The sequence below is a fragment of the Balaenoptera physalus genome (genome assembly GCF_965194825.1).
Source record: "Balaenoptera physalus genome assembly, chromosome: 4".
Taxonomy (NCBI): Eukaryota; Metazoa; Chordata; class Mammalia; order Artiodactyla; family Balaenopteridae; genus Balaenoptera; species Balaenoptera physalus.
Window position 1 is genome coordinate 86701768 of NC_138891.1, and position 16341 is coordinate 86718108.

The 16341-nt window shown below is 44.8% G+C and overlaps 1 protein-coding gene across 11 annotated transcripts in view; it reads right to left on the minus strand.

Annotated features, from left to right (window-relative positions):
• BOC (BOC cell adhesion associated, oncogene regulated) overlaps window positions 1-16073 on the minus strand; it is a 90889-nt gene extending 74816 nt beyond the window's left edge. For 6 of the 11 annotated variants that reach the window (XM_082460150.1, XM_082460143.1, XM_082460153.1 and 3 more), the window contains exon 1: window positions 2865-3364. The gene's annotated coding sequence lies outside the window, so the exon portion shown is untranslated. Of the gene's footprint in view, window positions 1-2864; window positions 3402-10165 lie in introns of those variants that run through there. The other 5 variants (XM_082460151.1, XM_082460149.1, XM_082460148.1 and 2 more) reach the window with 4 other exon arrangements.
• Between the last annotated feature and the right edge of the window lie 268 nt (window positions 16074-16341).

Consider the following 16341-nt stretch of genomic DNA (forward strand, 5'->3'; position numbering starts at 1 on the left):
GAAAGCAAACTCCCAATGTACAATATCTTCTGGTGCCAGGTTAATACTCTCTTACTCAGAGTACAGAAAGTACTGGAAGCATTATCTGGTGCACTTGGGTCCTCTTCAGCTTCTATCCGCTTGTTTAAAAGACACAGAAAGGGGCTCCCCTGGTGGCGCAGTGGTTGAGAATCTGCCTGCCAATGCAGGGGACACAGGTTCGAGCCCTGGTCTGGGAAGATCCCACATGCCACGGAGCAACTAGGCCCGTGAGCCACAACTACTGAGCCTGTGCGTCTGGAGCCAGTGCTCCGCAACAGGAGAGGCTGCGACAGTGAGAGGCCCGCGCACCGCGATGAAGAGTGGCCCCCACTTGCCGCAACTAGAGAAAGCCCTCGCACAGAAACGAAGACCCAACACAGCCATAAATAAATAAATAAATAAATTAAAAAAAAAAAAAAAAGACACAGAAAGGAAAACCCTTATTCATTAACCATACTGGTGACTTTGTCAAAATCTGAACTCAGAACCCTAGGGTCCCATGGAATATCGTGACCACCAGGTTCACTTCTCACCATCCTTGCTTATACCCTGGGGATCCCTGAGGAAGTCAACTGAATTATCTCATGAGTAAAATCTCCTACTCCTTCTTAGGGTATGGAAACCACAGATAAGTTGCTGAAGAGAGCTAGGGGCCCAAACATTTGAAAGAGCATTTCAAAGAAAGGAAAATCTCTGGACCCGTTTGGAGGATGTAAAGGAACAAAAATCACCCTCTTATTCAAGTTGGCCAACCAATCACAGCTAAGCAGGGTTCCCTCTATCCCACCCCCCACCCCCCCATCCCAACTGTGGTCAAGGAACCAACTATCCTGGACTCTATCAACTTCCTCTCCTCAATAAAGCCAATGCTGTGGCTTGGGCAATTTCTCCTGAGAAGCTGTTTCTTGCAGTGTTCCTCTTCTGAGATCTCTTGACAGAGGATGAATGAGACAGTGTCTGACATCTCTATCCTCAGATTTCATAGGTGTAGACAGCCTCCGGCCTCCTGAAGCGCCAAACTTTAAGCAATAGTTGCGGGCAGGCAATGTCAGCAAAGCAGCAACTCTTACTTCTTTCATTTTCCATACACTCGCTCCAAAAACTCATCCTGCAGGAAAATCATAACTCCACTTCTGTTTTCACCCTGCCTCTGTCCCACTGACCCCAAGGTGCTTCAAGATTACCATGGGAACCTTCTGGATTTCAATTATGAAACCATTAAAAAGTACCAATTATAAGACCTCAGAAATGTTCCTGGGAAACCTGTTACATACCTCAAAATGGCCAAACTCTTGCCTCAGGTTCACTTTAAGTTCAGAAAACAGGTTGGACAGATGTATGGGGGCATCAGTCCCCACCTTAGTCCAAGGAGACTGTTTAAATACTGTCATGCTGCCCTTGAGAAAAGGGAGATTGATTTATTGATTGTAACCAAAGGGATGAAAAACCATCGCAGGGCTAGGCTGCCTGCTTAGGGCCCAGTTGTGGAATAAATCAGAAATGTTTGTGCGTTCAAGAATTTTGAAAATTTCATTCATTCAATGGCCAGTGTTTGCAAAGTTCTGGGTAACAAAGATCTAGGTGACAAATGTGAGCTGGGTACAAGGCACTTGGAGGTGGCACAAGGGCCTGAAACCAAAACATACTTTTCACTCAGTCCATTCAAAGAGGCAACTCTGGGTCAAAAACTTATGCAAACCCATTTGAACTTGCTGAGAAGGGACGGGGGAGAGGCAGCACACCCCACCACGCCCAGAAAGTGCCTGTTTAGGATCGTTGGTGTGTGGTTTGGGTATTCTTAGCTCTACTGCCACATCTCTGGAGGCACACAACAACCTTTCAAGTAACCCTGCCACTGCAACCCCATCCCCAAAACAAAACTAAGCAAACAAATCCCTAGGGCTCCTTAAACTCCACCAGGTCTGCCTGCACCCCCAGCCCTCAAAATTCTCCTACCATCTGGAAGGTCAAACTAACACTGGGCACCCTGAAAGTTAAGCAGAGCCTTCAAAGATCCAGCAGAAAATTCTTCCTGGGTTCCTTGCCCTTCTCCACAGCCCCTTCCCACTTGTTCCAAAGGATCATTTCCCAACCTCTCACAGTTACACCAACAAAAACCCCCAAGAGAACAACCCCAGGAGGACGTTGTGCCCGCGAACACACACACACACACACACACACACACACACACACGCACTTCCTCCCGACGCTGCCCCAAACCCACAGACACCTCTGGACACCCTCACTTCAGCCTCGGCCCTTCCACCCCTCTAGCGGGGTATGCTTTTCTGGGACTGTTTTGCTCCCGGTCCGTTCGGTCCCTCATTTCGGTTTAGTTTTTTTTTTTTTTAATTAATTTATTATTATTATTTTTAAACGCCGAGACGGTAAACCCTCACCACCTAAGAGGCCAAATGGGTGTGCGGTGGTGCTGTGTATTTGCCGACCCCATGTGGGTTTCTCCCCAGAGCCCCGCGCTGGGAGCCAGAGACCGGTGTCAACCTCCGGGGAAGTTTGGGAGGTTGTCCGGGCCCTTCTTCCACCGGGAAGCTTCCGGGAACGACCGTCCAGACCGCACCCGCACGGAACGAGATGCGGCGCCCCCGGGCCCGGAGGCGGCAACCCGGCACCCCGCCGCCCGCCTCGGCCGCAGCCCCCCGCCGGAGCCCGCGGGCCGAGCGCTGGGACCCGCTCCCGCCGCCGGCGCGTCCCCACCAGCCACCCGCCGGCGCTTCCTCGGTATCGCCCGGCCTGCGGCCGCCTCCCGCCCCCTCCCCTCCCCAAACCAACAAATAAACACAACTTTTTATGAAAAGAAAACAAACTTCAGCGACGTGACTCACCTCTGGTGCAGCCGGCTCCTAGGAAGGGTGAGCCGGGGCCCGGGGGCGCGGTGGGCGCGGAGAGAGCCACACAGCCCGGTGCCGCACGGACACACAACCCGCACAGTGACACCCAGGGACACACAAAACGGGAGAGCGGCGGCCGCGGGAGCAACAAAGGAGCCCCGGACCGAGAAGCTGCGGGCCGGGGAGGGAGGGCGCGTGCGGGCGCGTGCGGCTGCGGCGGGCGTGAGTGTGAGTGTGTGTGCGCGTGTGTGTAAGTGTGAGTGTGCGTGTGCGCTCGCGGCGGCTGACACCGGCGGGCCGGGGCTCAGGGTCCCTGCGGCAGGAAGCGGGGGCCGCGGCGGCAGCAGCGGGAGGACAAGGCAGGGGACGCCGCGCCCTGCGCACCCGGTCCCTCCATATGGAAGAAGCTTTTTTGGATGACTGAACTCGCAAACAATTCCTTCTTTTGCTTCTGCCTAGGAGCCTCCCATTACCGCGCGAGGAGGAGGAGGGGGAGGGGGGGAGAGGAGGCGGGGAGGAGGGGGAGGAGCAAAGTGGAGCAAAGAAAGTCTTGGAAAGGAAGCTGGAAAAAAAAAAAAAAAAACAGTCCCCCCAAACTCAGTTTTTCTCCTAATACCCATTTTTCTTTCTGTTGCGCCTGAGTCCCGTGCTCTCCCCCAACTTCACTTTCTTTCCGTTACCAAAAGCAAAGTCCTCCGCCTTTCTCCCACACCCACGGGCTCCCCGGAACCCCCATTTCTCTTTAGCTTCACCTCAGACCCTTGTTCTCCTACGCTATCCTTCCCTCCTCTTGCCCAGTCTCTTCTCCCCAAGTCTTTTTCTGACACCGCCCCCCTTCTTAATGGTCTCCTTCATTCTGCAAACAAATGATTGGATAAATCATTAAAAGTAAACTCTGTTGTTAAACGCGCCCCTACCCCCCGCCAAAATGGGGCAGCGGCTGTCGAGAAATTTATAAGGAAACCACAGCCGCAGTGCTACCTCCCCCGCGACCCACCCGGTGGGTCGGGGAAGGGAGGGTTCGCCGCGTCCTCCTCCGTTGACAGCGCCCTGCCCTGACCTCCATTCATCATCCCAGGATGGAAGAGCGAGGAAAAGGATGGGGGGGTGGGGAGGCGAGGTGGGGGTAGCGGCCACAGAGAAAAGTTAGTTACGTCCTTGTGCGCGAGTGCGTGTTAAGCCCTCCCTTTAGTGTTGGGCAGAAAAGCATTCAGAGTAGCGGTTCTCAAACTTGAGCTGCATCAGAACCCCCTGCAGGCTTATTGAAACACAGGCTGCTGAGCCCCACGCGCAGAGTCAGAGTTTCGGCTTCGGTAGGGTCTGAGGTAGGGCCGAGAATTTGCATTTTTAGTAAGTTCTCAGGTGGTGCTGATGCTGTGTGACCAGGGCCACGTTTTAAAAACTACTTTTCCACGGTATTGAGAAGTCAAGCACGTACTGAGTTGGTGGCAAATGGGTCTCCTTCTTAATCTGTAAGCGATGAAACACAGTGACGGGTCATCCAGTCCACACCCTTCTATTGAGGCTGAGGAGACCGAGACCCAGAAGGGTGAAGGCAGGGGTTCGCTGGAGTTTGTGCCAAAGTGGGAAGGAACCGTTCTGAAAGCTGACGGGCAGGCGGGGAGTGGGGAGAAGGAAGGTGCTGCCTCCTTTATGGCAGAAGAGCTGCCCTGGGAGGCAGCAAGCTACCGTGTGGCTCTGAGAAGGTCACCTGACCTTTTGGGGCCTCAACTTTGTTTTCTTCAGTTTCTCATCAGTAAAAATGCATACTTTACACCAAGTATATGATTTTAATTGAACCTGAATCCAAAGATGTTTAAAAGGACAACACAAACATCTCTTAATCAGTATGTTGTACTATTTTTTTCTCATGCTTTTGGAAATCCAGGCATGAGCCAGTTTCTTTACTGACGTATCTGGAACGTTCAGCTCCACGTGCCTGGATTCTTGGGTCTGTCCCCAGGGGAAAGTGGATAAAGGGGGTGAGCCATCTTCAACAAGGTGAAAAAGACTGTAAACTCCTTCTTTGAACTATGCACTTGTATTCTTTCCGCTCCTTTCTTCTCCAGTTCCCTCCCTCCCCACTTTCCTCCTCTTAATCTCCAACATTCTCCCCCTAACATTCTCCAAGGCCTATTTTTCTCTCCGCTCGATGCCCGTATCAGCTTCCACCTTCTTACTGTCCTCCTCTAGGGCACAACTCAGGAGTACAGGCCTGGGGCCCATCCTGGGTACAGAACTCTTAATTTCCCAAGGGAATGGCCCAGCAGCCTTCCGCTGCAGTGAAAACACTCCCTCTCCCCAGAGCCCCCAGCAGAGTATTGACCTGCCTGTTTTTCAAAGATGACTCCAAGTAGCACTCTCACTGATAATGTGGGACACCAATGGGGAAACTATGCATGAAACGCTCATATTGATTCTTCTATATTCTTTTATATACTATTCATTGATCAACATCTCAAAGACGTCTCTTACCCCTCCCCATTGTCTTCTTCCAAAGACTTTCTCCTAGGACTCTTGATTCCCTCCATTCTGGCCTTTGGGTGTCCCCTGAACCCTGAGTCAACCAGTCAGAGCACAACAGAAAACAAAGCAGGTTGAAGTCCTTACCAACATTATTTGGCCAGGAGAAAGACCCCATGGCCTGTACTTCCCTCCATCCCAGGCTGCTCGTGCGGCTGCTCATCTTTCCCACAGAGTTCAGACAGCATGCAGATCACAGCCGAACTGAGAGGGCTTAATTCTGCCGCAGCACCAAGCACACTGTTGGCAACTCACACGTGTTTACTGTTTTTATGGCTCTTTGTGTTAACATAATTGTGTTTATTATTATTACCCCTGTAAGAACATTGTATCTCTGAACTCTCTCCCTTTGCCTGGAGCAAGTTCCTTGCCTAATTCTCCCTTCCCCCCTTTATTAGTTTCCCTATCCCTACCCCACTCGAACCGCCCAGCCATCTCAGAACAGAGTGTGGGCTTGTGATCAGATGCTCTCTGCTACTCTCCACTTTGTTCATGGTGATTCCCTCTGGCGTTTTGCTTCCTTGGGGGCTATCCGGGCCTCTATCAAGAAAGAAGCATTTAGTATGGAAGTGACCGTCACATTTATTACGTTGGGGGTGGGTAGGCAGGGATATAAGTTGCATATCACTAAACTGTGCAGAGTGAACTGGAAGGAATCGCAGTGAGTGGCTTGAAGAGAAGGTGCTCCCTCCTTAGTGTGTTGTAGACGCTCCATTGGTATCATACAGACAGGGAGCACCTTGGTGGTGAAGGGTATCTGGAAAGAACTGTGCTGAGAAAATTACTAACACGTAGGCAAAGAGAAATAGGGACTTGATAATCTCCCCTCTGTTTTAATATAAATCTGTTTTCCTCATTATAAAATATGTTCATTGAAGAAAATTTAAAAAATACGGAAAAGCACAAAGAAGGGGGTAATCACCTTAATCCCACTACCCACGGGTAACAATGTTAACAGAGTGTTTTTTCTAGTCATTCTTCTCGTTTTTGTTTCTCATCATACAAATCCATAGTTCATCTTCACTGAGTATATGATTTTAATTGATCAGAACTGGAAGATGTTTAAAAGGGCAGCATAAATGGATACCTTTATTCAATATTTTGTATTTTTTTCTTATGCAATTGGTAACTTAGGGCTCCGTTTCTTCACTGATTCATCTGGTACTTTCATATTTTGTAAAATTGTGTTCACTGTATACACAAGTTGTGATCCTACTTTTTAAATTTAACATTGAAATGTGATTATTTTCCCCATGTCATTAAATCTTCTCCAAAGTTCAACTTAAACAGCTGTATGCTATTCAGAGAGGTTGTTATTTATTCAACCATTCTCCTATTGTCATGTATTTAGATTATTTCTATTTTTATTATGATCATGCATCACAGTTGACTCAACATCTTGTCATAAATCTTTATTTATAATTCTGATTATTTCCTAAAGGTGAATTCCTATGAGTAGAAGTTTTGGATCAACGGACAGAACGTTTTAAGGGCTTTTGGCTGCTGTTGCAAAACTGTCCTGTCGTGGCTCCAATATATATTTTCATCTCTCAGATCTCCACAACAATGAGATCATCAAATACAAGGCTCCAAGTGGAGACTTGATTGAATTGTCCAGTTTGGATGACTACACAGATAAAGAAAACAACTGCCTAATATTCACTACAGTGGAGACAATGCTCAAGTGGGAAGGGTGGAACAGTAATTTCTTACTGTGTGAGCTCAGTTATTGAACTTTCCCAACAACCCCCTGAGAAATAAACTAACATTTATTGAGAACTTACTGCTCACAGCCTCTGTGCTGGATTCTGTGTGTACATGTGATCTCAAATCCCCACAGCAACCCTTTCCTGTAGGTTTCATTATCTCCATTTTACAGATATGGAAACTCAAGTAACTTGCCTAAGATCCCTAGCAACTAAGTGGTGGTACTAATTCTGAAACCTGGGGTTTTTCAAGTGCAACCTATGGTTTCCCTGCAACTGTTTCATGAGTTACAGGCTTCTTAGTGGAGTAAGAAAGGCATATTAAGAAGATGCTTGAATTTTGTCAGGCCATTAAGGAATCTTTTGTGGGCTTCCAAATGACTGTTTTTTTAATAGGACATCCAAATACATTCAAGGAGCTAAGGTGACTTACTAACTGTAATTAATAGAAGAGTCCAAGGATTGTATACCTTAAGAGAATGCTGTTCTGATGTATGAGTTAAGATATCTAGATTGAAGACTAGACATTAAAATTCACAGTACTAACAATAATAAGAAAACTGGCTTTTGTATACATTCTTATTCCCAAAGCTAATGTTCGAATAAAGACTTTTTATCTTGATCAGAGGTGCTAGAAATAAAATATTTGTGCGTCCAACTTCCTAGTTTCAAATTCTAGCTGTTGAATGTACAGTTTTTATTTATTAAAGCAATATCTGAAAACATTTTCAAAATAAATGCAAAACTTAATTCATTAATTTATTATTAGGAAAATTAGGGAATTCCCTGGTGGTCCAGAGGTTAGGACTCTGCGCTTCCACTGCAGGAGGCATGGGTTCGATCCCTGATTGGGGAACTAAGATCCCACGAGGCACATGGCACAGCCAAAAAGAAAAAAAATAAAAAGGCAAATTAGCCCTCATTTGCTCTTTAGTGGGCCATTAACTAGTTATCTGAGTTGGCCTCCCTCTCCATGCTGTTTATCACAAGGGCTGCCCGAGAAGGAATGTGCCCAGTTGCTCCAAAATATTTGATGACTGAATGAAGAATGATGAATAAAAGTATAAGATTGACCTCTGCAACAATTAGTAAACAATGCAAGACAGTGTGCGATTAAACCCGAAATTGCAGGTTGAGGCAGGATTACAGGTGAGCCTGGTACAATGCCATCTACTCCCCATTCAAGTTGAGCTGGCTGGGACTGACTTCTGTCATCCAACGCTGTCAGCTCAGGTGTTCCTACTGGCCATGTGTTCTTTGACTTTAAGGAATCATTCTCCAGATTCCTTTGAGGCTGCCTACAGACAAAGGTACCCTAGGGGGAGGATGACATAAAAAAGCAAGATTGTGGGACCAATCTGGATTTGGATCCAGTCTTAAGCTGTATGAGCCTGGATACTCTGAATCCCACTTTCTTTATCTGTGAAAATTCAAAATAATATATATGAAGTATCTCTCTCAGTATATGACTCTTAGTGGGCCATCTGGTACAACTATATCAGTTGTTTACAGCTAGCACTTATTCTGATTGGTCAGTTCCAATGTCTTGACCATTATTTTACATATATATTTAATATAACCCTTGGTGGGTACTCTATAAGTGGTAGTTATATTAGTAAAAGTTTGAGTCAGAGGTAAAGCTAGGACAGAGAAATGGAAAATAGAGTAATCCAAGGCCATTTCCATGACCCACGCTGCATGCTTGATTTTGCGCACTCCTTAAGTCTCAGACAAATGGAATCTGTCTATTGACACTGAGTTCTAAGAGACTCCATTTTTCCATGATATAAGATCCTCTGATGCAAGCACAGGCCCCATTTAGTCCCGAATGAAACCCCAACATTCGTCAACTCCCTCCATCCTTTCTCCCCCTGCCCTCCTCGTGTGTTAGGCTGAGAAACGTGGATCCTGGAGCTGCCCAGACTCCATGGGTCTGATATTGTGAGGCTGACGGCAGTGGAGGGCAGGAGGCGAGAGACTCCAGATAAAAGCAAAAACTCCAGGAGAACTTGACCTCAGAGCTTTGATACCGAACTCAGTGGGTAACAGTCTCCGTTAAATTTGTTCAGTCAGCCACTTAAGAGGGAAGGAGTTTCTCACACATCCTGGAAGGGTATTTAGCAATGAGATGCTTCCACGGAGGGGAATCAATGCTCCGGGGACTGAGCATAGCAGAATCAAATGCCAAAGCTGCCATGGCAAGCTTAGAGACAGGTAGTGTGCTGGCTTGTTTTGCTCTCAATATATTATTTGCTTTCTCTTTCATGACTTACCAGGGATTTACTAGGACTTTTGGTCACAGCAACAGAAAACCAGCTGTGCCCCACCTTAACTCCCCCCACCCCACTTCTTTGGGTTTTGGGGAGTAGCCCTCAGGGCAGAGGCCATGAGGAAGAAAGGGGAGTTGAGAGGAAGACAGAGATACTGGGCTGGTGATGTTGCATGAGCCTCCCCACTACCTCTCCAACTCAGATTCAGAACCCAGATTCATCTTCTTTGCCTTCTATTGGTTGGATTCATCAACTGGGAAATGGAATCATTTGAGGCTTGGTGGGCCCAATTTGAGAAGCACCTTACCTATGAACCTCTGCCTGGGATAAGGAAGGACTAAGAAAATGAATCATACAGCCCACTGATTCTCTTATTCCTTAAAAAAAAAAAATCCATAAGCCTTGTCCTTATTTATCCAGGAGAGGTGAAGACAGGATCAGTCATGTCACTACCTTACTTAAAGTTTATGAGCGGCTCCCAGCTCCCTTGGTATAAGGGGACAAGTGCTCCCTGCTCTGGTCCAGCCCACCTCTCCAGCCTGGCTCGCCCGTGGCCCACCTACCTGTATCTTGTGCTCCGGCATCTCCTTGCCCTTCCTCAAAGCACCACACTTTCTCATGCTTCCAAGCCTGCCCAATTCCTGTCTTCCCTGACTTAAACCTTTTCTCCTCTTTTGTATTCACCTAACTCCTACTTACTCTTTAAGATTTTCCTCTAACATTACCTCCTCTAGGAAAACTTGCCTGAACCTCCCCTCCCCAATTCCACTTGTCCTCCATGGACCCCTCTTCTTACCTTTATTACAGCATCTATCATGAGCATTGTAGTGGTAACTGTGGGTCCATCTGACTTCTCCTCTTGACTGGAATATCTTCAAGCACAAAGGCGATCCCTGCTTCATCTTTGTACCGCCAGTGCTTAGCCTGATACCTGGCCCAAAACAAGTGCCCATATATAAATACTTGAACGAAGAATTAATAAAATCAAGTATCTCTGTCATAGCAGTTGAAGCCTAATGGATCTATATAGTCTGGACTGTTGAAAGGATACCAATAACTGGTACTGCACCTGAGGCGAAATCATAGTTATCAAAAACCAGGCTCTTGCCTAAAGCACGTAAAGACTGATTTGTCTTAAATATAAAGTTGGATGGCTATTATTTAGTATTTTGCATTTAGATGCTAACGGTACGTTTGAAATGATAGCACATGATTGGCATATATTTTTTTTACTTTTTATTTTGAGTTAATTTTAGATTCACATGGGTTGTAAGAAATAATACAGAGATTTCCCCCTAACTGGAACACAATATCTAGCCTAACTGTAGTACAATATCTTAATAACTGACTTTGATATATCAATCATTAACTTTATTCAGATTTTGTCATTTTTACTTGCATACTCATTTGTGAGTAGTTGTATGTTTTAAAAATGATTTGTAGGTTATTGTGTGTGTGCAGCCCAGCCCCTAAAAGTCTGGCCACAATCAGTAACAGTCAGGACCATGCCCCTCTGGTCCCAAAAAGAAGGGGCTTGAGTCTTTTCCAAAAGTCTGTGGCAACGGGATTCATTCCTGACCTGGTCTCTGCTTTGCACCCTCTTTGACCCTTCCTTGAATGTCTTGTTCTTCCTCTGACAGGTCAAGAAAGGACCTAGTTTCTGGAGGATGCATGATGAGTTGGAACAATTCCATCCACCATTTTCTGCCATTGGTCAACACACCCAGGGGTAGGCTATATTATTTGCAGAGTTCAGTGCAAAATGAAAATGCAGTGAGGGTCCCAGTCAAGAGTCAGGGAGTCAATCTCCCTTTTTCATACCCACAGCAGAAAGGTGACCCCCAAAGAGTTGTAATCTCTACACCAAGACACACTAGGGGATGGGCTAGAGGCCCATGTCCAGGTTTCTGCTGAAAGTCTGTGGACCTGCCAGCCTAGGGTGGGGACAGCCACTGCTTTGCCCTTCTCTGAGATGCAGGGTGGGTACATGCTGTACCCCAACCCTCCCCATATTTATGCTCAGGCCCCCACCAGGGGCAGAAGGTAACTGAGGAGCAGGTATGGGGAGGGGACGGCTGGGGGAAACTAGGGCACAAGGGCTCAAAGGAATGCACAGCTGAGAACTTATCCCAGGGAGGAAGAGGGAGGCAGGACCACATGTGAGCTGAGACTCCAAGCCTCCGGTGTATGCTTCATTGCCTAGTCTAACTTCATTTACAAAACACAAATTCAAAGACAGACTTTCAAGATGGTGGCCACAGAGATTAAAACCAAGCAAGAGGCCCTTCTGAGTACAAGGCTCTGTGTAAGCACACTGACCACCTTCCCATGAAGTTGCCTGAACACACCAAACTCAAACTTTCCTGAAACTGTAACTTTCTACTTTTCGTTGGGACGGAATCATCTCCTTTATTCTACAGTGGGGTCTAAGAATGATGGCATGGAGCAGTGAAACTTTCTTATTTGATTCCTCCTCAATGAATATGAGTAATATTAGCAAAACCCCACTTATTTAGCAGAAAAAAATCTGCTTCTTTCTCTCTTTTTTTTATATCTGTCTGATGTAAACCAAAAAAAAAAAAGTTAGTCTGAAATCAAACTGCCTTAGTGAGTAACACCATGATCTATCTAGCTGTCAGAAAAACTTGGGAATCATCTTTGGTGCCTCCTTTTTCTTCACTATTTTCAGTCAGTAGTCACTAACTCCTGCAGTGCCACATCCAAAGTCTCCCCAGAATTCATTACCTGCATTCAGTCCCTTCTGCAAGTGCCCTAATCCAGACCTGCATCATTTCTCATATTGCAAAAGCCTCTTGATTAATCTCCCTACTTCCCATCTGCCTCCATCACTGGTCCATTTTCCACATTCCTGATGGAGACACCTTTAGAAATGGCAAATTTGATCATGCCATATCCGTCTCTCCTCCTGAAATTGTTCAGTGACCTCAGCACTTTTAGGATGAAATCAAACTCCTTAGCAAAGCACACAAAACCTTTCACACAGTCCCTAGCAAGTATCTCCTCAATATGATCCTACCGTTTCCCACTCCTGACCCTATTACCTCCCTCACCATATAGAACTTCCTTAGATCATTCCAGATCATTCATTTCTCTAGGTCTTTGTGTATGTGGTGCCCTTGCTTGGAGTACCTTTACTGACTCCTGCACCAAACTCCTACTTGTCCTACAACGCTGAGCTCAATTGTTAACTCCTCTGGCCCTCCTTGCCCACCTCACCTCCCCAGCATGTGAGAGGTGCCTGTTAACCAAGTACCCATATCACTTGGTGTTTACCCTTATCATAGCACCTACTCACCATTTTAATAATTGTTTCAGGCTATCATGTTTCTCAACCACAGGGGATGCCATTCACACTGTGGTGTATTTTCAATTTTCCTTACTTGATGTGAAACTCTTGAAGCCGGGTCCTGGGCCTTAAACATCATTGCACAACTTCTGGAATATGGTAGGTAGTGGGTAGTTGTTATCTGAAGAAAGGAAGGAAAAGGAAAAAAGGAGAAAGGAAGCACTGCAGCTGCCAGCCTGTAATATTTCTTTCTCTCTCAACCCTGGCCCCCAAAACCCTCCCCCATCAGCTGTTTGATGTCTTAAGAGCCAATATAGATTGACAGCACAGCCAATCTGATTGTGCAGACCTGGGTTCCTTAGGTGATGGAAAATCATGATTTGACCAAATTTGAAGCAGTGGCTGCATTACAGACACAATTTGGCTCCTCAACTTGGGCCCTTCTGATGTGAAACACAGAGATGCTGGAACTTTTCTCCCTCAGGAATGACCAATCCATAAAGTTCTAAGACAGTTTGAAAAATAAATAGAAATGCCTAGATATATACAGCTAGAAAAAAAATTTCAGTTTTATGAACATAGAAAACAACTTAACAATGCATAACATGCAGTTGTCAAAACTCATAGAACTATACTTCATAAAGAAAATTTTACTATATATAAATTTTAAAAAATGAACCAGGATGAAGGAAGAGCCCCAAGTGGAATACAAACTATAACAACTGAACCTAACTATATTGCAAATGAATAACAGAACCATAATGGAGTGGGGAAGAAAAGAACTAAGTTACTTTGGGAATCAGTATTTTGGCTGGATACTGTAAAGCTAATGGCAAAAAGAACTGTACACAAATACTGCATTCTAGTTAGTAAATTTATTTTTCATGGGGATACGGATTAGCAATTCTGAAACTACTTTGTGTATATACTAGGGTTGAACAAATACTTTAATACACTGTAGATGATGAAAGTCAGGCTTTTTACTGTCAGAGTAATAAGTTACAAATAAGGAAAAAGGGAAGGCTAGAATGAAATCTATGGTTTTGGATGAGAGTCAGAGGTATCAGTATGAACTCATGGTTTAAAATATATATATATGTACTATAATATATGTATATACACACACACACACACACACACACACATATATATATAGTGTGAGAGAGAGAGAGAGAGAGAGAGAGATACAGAAATAAATATAGATGTGAATACGTACCTAGTATGCTCCTAGTATTCATCCATAGATTTCCTAGCTCTATCTGCTGAGAGGGCCTAGAAGCAGTGACATCCCAGTAGCAGTGAGCACACCCACCACCTAAGTCTTGGTATTTACATCCCATTCTCCAATCTAAAGAATTAGGGATTCTTAGAAAAGTGTTTGATTCCAGGGCTGGGGTGGGATAAATACAAGTTGAGACAGGAGCATCTCATGCTGCTAGAGAAGCAAGGAAGTACCCGAAAAAGGCTGGGTAGTGTTGAAAGGGCAAAGTGGCCAACCTGCAGCCAAAGCTGGAAAAATTTCAGCAACAAAACAAACAGTCATTGTATTGGATTATAACTCAAAGAACAAAATAAATATCCATGAATCCATACTGATATAAATAAATAATTGAAAGAATGAATGAATGAGGTAGAAGGGGCAGCTCTTCCTTACAGAAGAACTCCAAATAATAAATGTAGAAGCAGTTAGGGAAATAGAAAATCTTTATTAGAACACCACAGCAATAATTTTTCAGGCCAAGAATGAGTGATGGATGCTAAAATTAGTGGGCAAAAGTTTGAAGAGAAACAAGGTGTTTGCATAGTCTCAAAATATCACCCCCAGTATATTTATCAGTCACAAAGATGAAAAAACCTGCCTTTACTGTGAAGAAACCCAGGAGATACCACCAAGTGATTAATGTTAACATCACTAGTGGTAAGATATTTTGATGTTATGCATCCCCAGTATGATACACTGAGAAGGACATATCACTTCTGTGGTACTCTTGTCCCCAAATGGAAAACATCAGACAAATAAAAATTGAGGGACACTCTATAAAATAACTGACCAATACTCCTCAAAAGTGTTAAGGTCAAGAAAAGACTAAGGAACTGTTAAGGATTAAGAAGACCAAGGATCCATGACAACTGAACGCAATGTGGGATCCTGGATCGACTCCTGGAGCAGAAAAAGGACATTAGTGGAAACACTGATGAAATCTATACAGTCCATAGTTTATAGTATTGTCATGATGTTAGTTGCTTAGTTTTGATTATTGAAGTTGGTTGTTAAGGATGGTAATAATAGAGAAATTGGGTGAAGGATCTAAGGGAACTCACTGTACTGTCTTTGCAACTTTTCTGTAAAGTTACTTAAATACAAAGTTGAAAAAATGAGTGGGGATCATGCAGGTAAAAAGCAAGATGGAGACAAGAGAGAAAAGGGAGAAAGGCATGTCTGAAGTTCTCTAAGAGTGAACAAAATGCACTGTAGGAATGGAAGCAAGTTCAGAATGGCTCAACAGAGATGGGAGGTGGGAATTTTTATTTTTTTGAAGCATAATGGAAAAATCAGTTTCTCACTTTAAGTCGCTCATTTAAAAACTGGAGGCCCATTCAAGCAGCCATGGACTAGTGCTGGCCTTCACAAATGTTAAGGCCTATTCTGGAGCTATGGACGGCACCTCCAGGACTTGCTCTGGATGCTTCAAAAGGGCAAGTGAGTGCTTGGCCGGGGCCCAGGTTGGGGCTCAACTGGAGAGCCTGGGGACTTGTATCTCTCAGACCCCACAGACACTTAAGTAGGGAAGTCAAATCTCAGAGTTACTTCAGTGAGCATGGAAACAACACAAGGGGGTTAGGGTTTTTGGTTCAAATTTTAAGAAGCATCTATTATCACAGCAAAGTTGTCCATGCCACTGGGCCTGTATGGGTCACGTCACTGGGCCACATCTTCCTCTAAGCTGAGCTCAAGTGGGTCTTGCCACATTTGTCTCTGGGATGACGACCAACTCCCCTTTCTGCCTGCCATATAATTTCTTAGATGTGTCACAACATCTTACAGGTTTGGAAGCCATTCTATTAATACCTATAAGGTGATTTGGGATATCTCTTGTCTACTAGAGTTAACTTTATAGTTTCATTCTCAAAAGCAATCTTGTTTCCAATCTAGTTGACCATCAACTTAGACATAGTTTTCATGACCTCACTCACCTCTCTGTTAAAGATATTTGAAATGAACAAAACATTGAGGCAACTAGCTGTGAAGCTGAGCTACAGGAGAGTGTTGAGGTGTGAGGGGGATAACTGACATACCTGCATTCCCACTGACTGCCAGCGTTCCTGCAGCAACTGTGAAATCACGGATCTTGGAATCAGAAGACCTGAGATTGGCTTCTGGAGCCACAATTTCCAGCTGTATGGATTTAAACAAATCAGTAAGACTTACACTTCGTTTTCTCATCTGTAAAATGGGGATAATGATAATACCTATCTCACAAGACTATTTTAAGAATCAATAGAGATATAACATGTAAAAGTACTTTTCAAAGGGTAAAGTACTTTACAAATGTTAATTTTAATTTCACTGTCCAAACACAGTGAAACATATGGCATTTTTTAAATGTTAAAAAAAACCCATAGGCACAAATTTTTAGAAACCAATAATTTCAGTAAACCCATCA